The sequence below is a fragment of the Anabrus simplex genome, chromosome 14 (assembly GCF_040414725.1).
Source record: "Anabrus simplex isolate iqAnaSimp1 chromosome 14, ASM4041472v1, whole genome shotgun sequence".
Classification (NCBI taxonomy): domain Eukaryota; kingdom Metazoa; phylum Arthropoda; class Insecta; order Orthoptera; family Tettigoniidae; genus Anabrus; species Anabrus simplex.
The window spans coordinates 55,876,982-55,882,526 of NC_090278.1; the positions used below are offsets into that span (position 1 = coordinate 55,876,982).

Genomic DNA, 5,545 nt, shown 5'->3' on the forward strand with positions numbered 1-5,545 from the left:
GTGACATTTATAAACTAGATTAAAGAAATTAAAGAAAATCACAATATCATGTCCTTATTTTGACAACATAAAAAGTTCAATTTTTATAGGTCATCGATTTTCAAATGTGGCTATGGAAGAGGCAAGTTGGTGGTATTCTGTCCTCTTTGGCAATAAAAGACCTGGCGAGAACAGCTCTACAGTATTTTGTTTTCCTATTTGCTTTGAGCAGTCCACTCATAAATACTATCGCTGAGTCAAGAGGGTGCCAGCTGCCACCTTCTCATAGTGCTAGTGCTAGTGCTGCCTGTCTGTGGTCGAACGAAAGAATCGCTGTGAAGTGATGTCTAGGCTGTTGTTTCCACAGCCTATCTCTCTGTATCGGAAACGTTGGGCACGCATGCGCAAAAGGCAGAGTTCCTGGTTTCTGGCTAAAAGCTTAGCTCTCGCTGAGCTGTGACCACACAGCACCCGGCATGGGTATGTCACCCGCATAGGTCCTACCCTTCCGAGGGCCCAGCTCAGACTGAATACTTTAGCCCTGCACTCGCGGGGGCGCGCTGTTGTACTCACGTCACTCACTGTAAGCCCACGTGACGAATACGGCAGCTCCTATTGGTAGAAATATCTCCCGATTGCTATTGGTCAATTTGAGTTTGACAACTTGGACCACGTGGGACGACCACGTTTGTGACACTTTGCTTCACTTTGATTTGTATGCATTTATCTGTTATCTTCGTTTTCGTGTTTGAAGAAAAAGTACAAGATATTTGAGGTAAGCATCCTTATGGTTCTTGTTTTACTAATCTCCTGAGGCCAGAACATGAAAATATACCACACCAAGGCAAATGACTTTCGGATAAATTGAATCATATTCGCCTAGTCCTAAATTTGCTATTTATTTTCTTTAACGTTTGAATATTGTTTGCGGGATATTCCATTCTATTTTTAAAACAAAATCCTATTAAAAGGATAGTAGGCCGCAGGAGGTTAAGTAGTTATTAAGTTGATGATTGATAGCTGCTCATGTTCCCAAAAATTTCTTTTTGGCTGTCGCTGTTTTATTTCCTTTTTGCATGGTGGTTACATAAGTCTACTTGAAACAGACACCTTAAAATTCTGTTGATGTAATGTTATATTATTTATGATAATCCACTATCATTTTGAGGGTATTGAAATTAGCAGTAAAAATATAAACTGATACAGTGTCCTTTATTACTTTCTTCTATTTCCTTTCATGTCTCAGACCATGCACGAAACGTGTCAGATCTGTGGCATTTACACAGATAGCAAAGAAGGCCAGCAACAGGGAATCTTATTTCATCATTTCCCTGTTGGTAGACCGGATATTTGCAGAGAGTGGTTGGACGTTGTGGGGGGTCGAATGCTTGCGGCAGCTTCCTCCGAAGCAGCTGAAGAACCGCACTGTGTGTTCTAGGCACTTTCGCCACTCGAGCTATCCAGGACCGCTATCAAGGTTGCTGTATAAAGATACTGTCCCGGAAAGAGGTAAGTAGTAGTAGTAGTCGTTGTTATTAATTTCACAGTACTGTGACCTATCAAATTTTCCTGGGTTTCATTTCAAATTGCTCTCCAGAGGTAATGATGATAAATTCATCAGTGCCAGATGAGGGGGAACCTCGCTTCTCATAATGAAATTTACTATAATGCCTGTCACACCTGGTCTTGCCGTACCTGTAAGTTGAAATTGGTACATCTCTTACAGGCCTAACATTTATTATTAACAGAATAGTGCAGAAATGTGCAAATTTTATAATTTTTATAATCCATCAGTGGCTTTACGTTAGCTGAATTGTGATGGTGAGGTATTTAATTGAGCTCGCTATATTAACTCCCTCTTTATCTGAAAACCATTTGCACTGTTTTGTCCAGGTTCATTTGAAGGGAACCTGGTACACATTTTTTTATTTTCCACAATTTTTGAGCAATCACAATGAAACTGTTGTGGAATATGTAGGACTATTATAGAAATAACATATCTTATTTTCAGCTAAATATCCTTATTAGTTTATGAGATATGATGTACTTTGTGTTTATGATGCTCGCAAAACAGGCAACTTTCAAAAAGTTCCCTGTGGGATGGATTTTTACCTGAGAGTTTGAAAACTTCTTCCTTATAACATAAAAAAACTCAAGGATGGAATTTTCAATTCACCCTATGTCGCTTAATTAACTCCTGTTTCAAGTTTGTAATTGTATTTTATATGTAATTTTCCACTAATTTTCTGTTCATTTTGCCTCATAAAATGAGTATATTGTAGAAGAATGAAAAATCTATCCTACAATTTTCTTGGTAGGTCACATAGAAGCTACATACCAACTTTGGCAAATATAGGTTTAGATTTGATCTGCATGGAACAGTGCAGGTTACAAAAAATGGTATTTTGAGTTAAATGAATTTTAGTTCTAAAACCATTAAAAGTTTTCATAATGGCCTTTCCAAATCTCTTAAAATTCACCAGCACTATAACTCCTACCCTCCTGCTTCTTCTTGGCTTCATCCCTGTGTACCTTTAGGAGTTTCAGTTTTTCCTGGCTGTTTTCTTTTGTTGGGTGACTGACTGCTGACTGTGAAATTTTCTTCTTTCATCTCTTTGTGTGGCAAGTTTGGTGGATGCTGGTGAAAGTTTATAATTCCTTACAGCCATTTTCATTTCTTGTGTTGCACTACATCTCATGTTGTATTCTGCAACTGCATTAGAAACAGCTATTCCAAGTCGTTTTGAGGACACAAAGGTCTCTTCTCATGGGCGCCCGGAGGATCTTTTCCAAGGGGGGGCACATCAACAATTTTCTTGAATATAAAAACCAATATAACGTCAGCAACATTAAATTGTTTACAGAAATTTCCGGTTATAACAGATGCTAGATGACTGTCAGTAATTTCAGTTTATGAAATAATCTGGTATGATATTAAACAATTGAACATCAACATTTTTAGAATTCCAGGGGAGGCAAATACCCCCCCTTACCCCCCCCCCTCCCTTGCTGGCGCCAATGGGCACTTTTTCCACATACATGCATGAAGACTTTCATTGGCAATTTGAGTATCCCCTTTACAACATCTAGACAGAAGTTCAGTTGATGCCAGCCTTTGGTATACAGAGAAAATTTTCAGCAGCATTGCAATTGTGAACTGAACTGACAATTTTTGTGACTTTGAGGGGTTTGTCCAGTTGCGATACTCTTATTGTAGAAGCACCATGATTCAGGTCTTTGGGGGCATTTCTTATGCTTAGGATCTTCTTCTGTGGAGGAGTAATAGTATAGTGTGGCACATATTGCAGATTTCATATTATCTACAGAGGGAATATTTGCACATATTGCCTGCCTATAATCATTTGTGAGCTTCGCAGTAGTTGCTTCCTTCAAACTTCCAGGTCCCCTTCCCCCAAGTGTAGTTCCTTCATGGTTGACTAAATTGTAGGATGAAGTAGTTCATAACATAGCTAACAGTTGGCAGTATATATTGCAATATTAAAAAATAGTATAATCTCAATGCTACTGTAAAGAGGGAATTAATGGTAACAGAAGGAACACGGATAGCCGAGCATACAGAGGAGAGGAGGCGTGGTTGATAATTAAATGACCGTGCAGAACCATTTAAAAACGACCGTAACTACGTCAAAAACAGTCACAGCGGCACAAAACCACATTTGTTATTTAGAGGATGGTTAATATAATTTATTTATGCCAGAATTCAAATTTCAACAATTTCATCCATTTAAAAAAATGTGTCCCAGGTTCCGCTAACTTTGTTGTCTTCAGAATATTTTTCAAGCCTGACCACAGTTGCTTAAAGATCATCTTTGTTCTGAGAACCTTTATGTAGGTCATCAGCATATACCGTTATACCGTTCTTAGTGTGTGTGTGTTTTTTTTTCATATAGGTGTGCCTCGACACAAGGCTGGTCCACGGCCAAGTCCTTCCGCTGCTATGACTGCTGCTGCTCACACCACCTGCACCACCGGCACTCCTACTGCTTCTGCTACTACTACCTACTACCACCGGTGCTGTTGCTGCCACCACCATCTCCATGCCTGCCGCTGCTACTACTGCTACTGCTATGGGTAATGGTGCTGCTGCTATTACTACCATGACCTCCACTCCTGCTGCTCCTGCTTTCACATATAAATACTATAAAACTGTGAATTTAAATGATAAATCATTAGCACAATTTCATCAATTACATCGGAGATCAAATGTTTAGCTTGACCACTACGTAGTCACGAGCTGGGGTCTGGATTAGCGTGGAATCACATGCGAGCCCTCTGTTCCGCATAACATCACAAACCTGTATGGCAGTCCACGTGCCCACAGCAACTGAGTGGGAGGCCTAACTCCACTGTTACATGATTTGGAAGGAGCTATAGAACACTAGAAGATCAAAGTAGGCCTACTCTGTTATATCTTGTTTGTGATGATAACATTCAAATAGTTCAATTGTGCAGTTAATGTTTACCTGTCTGATATTTTTGTTAACACCCTGAGGGGAACGAATTGAAATTTATTTTCATGTTGAAGTTTTACATAGTATTCCCCACCTGCCTACTCATTCTTGCCACCCGGCTGACAAACATTACTGGGGAGAACACTGGTGCTAATGTTATTAATGTTCATTTTACATTCAGATTAAACAATTTCAATTTGTGAATGCTAATGATTGTTTATCAATATATTTAATTTTGTTTTACAAAACACCCAGCAAGGAGGCTGTGCAGTGGGGTCATGCATCTATGAAATTGCGCTTGTGCAGTGGTGGGTTCGAACCCCACTGTCGGCAGCCCTGAAAATAGTTTTCTGTGGTTTCCCATTTTCACACCAGGCAAATGCTGGGGCTGTACCTTAATTAAGGCCATGGCTGCTTCCTTCCCGTTCCTAGGCCTTTCCTGTCCCATTGTCGCCATAAGACCTATCTGAGTTGGTCCAACCTAAAGCAACTAGCCTTATAATAGTTGTCCCCCTGTGGGTAGGGGCAGTAGACTAACAGCCACGACATCCTCTGCCTGCTGTAAGAGATGACTAAAAGGGATCCCATGTGCGCTCTGCACTTGGGATCTGGGGTAGGCGACCACGGAGCCCTTAATTGAATTTTGACATTGCTTCCGCTTACTTGTGCCAGGTACCGCACTTTCATCTATCCTATCTGATCTACCTTGATCACCACCTGTTCTTTTCTGCTCCCGATTGTATTATGTATGGAGGCTTAGGGAGATTTATTTTCAAACCCTCCATGGCCCTGGTCTTCCTTAGCCGATACCATCATTATTCCTAGTGTCGGCCCCCTTCTATTTCTTCTCTCCGATTACTAATATATATTGGGGGTGGTTGCCTAGTTGTACTTTCTCTTAAAACAATGGCCTAGATGTTAGGCCCTTTTAATCAACAAGCATCATCATCTTAAGCAAGGAGATTTGTGGTGAGGGCAAGATGTTTGGTGGCCATGGCATATACTAGGAACTGTCCCATCATTCGCCTTACTGCAGGTGAAAGGAAAACCATTCTCAGGACAGCCAGTGGTAGGGGAACAGCCCGTTTCTGTGT

General features: G+C 40.5%; 1 long non-coding RNA gene across 1 annotated transcript; it reads left to right on the forward strand.

Annotated features, from left to right (window-relative positions):
- Positions 1–575: 575 nt before the first annotated feature.
- On the forward strand, positions 576–4,504 carry LOC137502971 (uncharacterized). Its single transcript, XR_011018973.1, has 3 exons — positions 576–754; positions 1,226–1,488; positions 3,891–4,504. It is a non-coding gene; the product is annotated as an uncharacterized lncRNA (long non-coding RNA).
- The last annotated feature ends 1,041 nt before the right edge of the window (positions 4,505–5,545 follow it).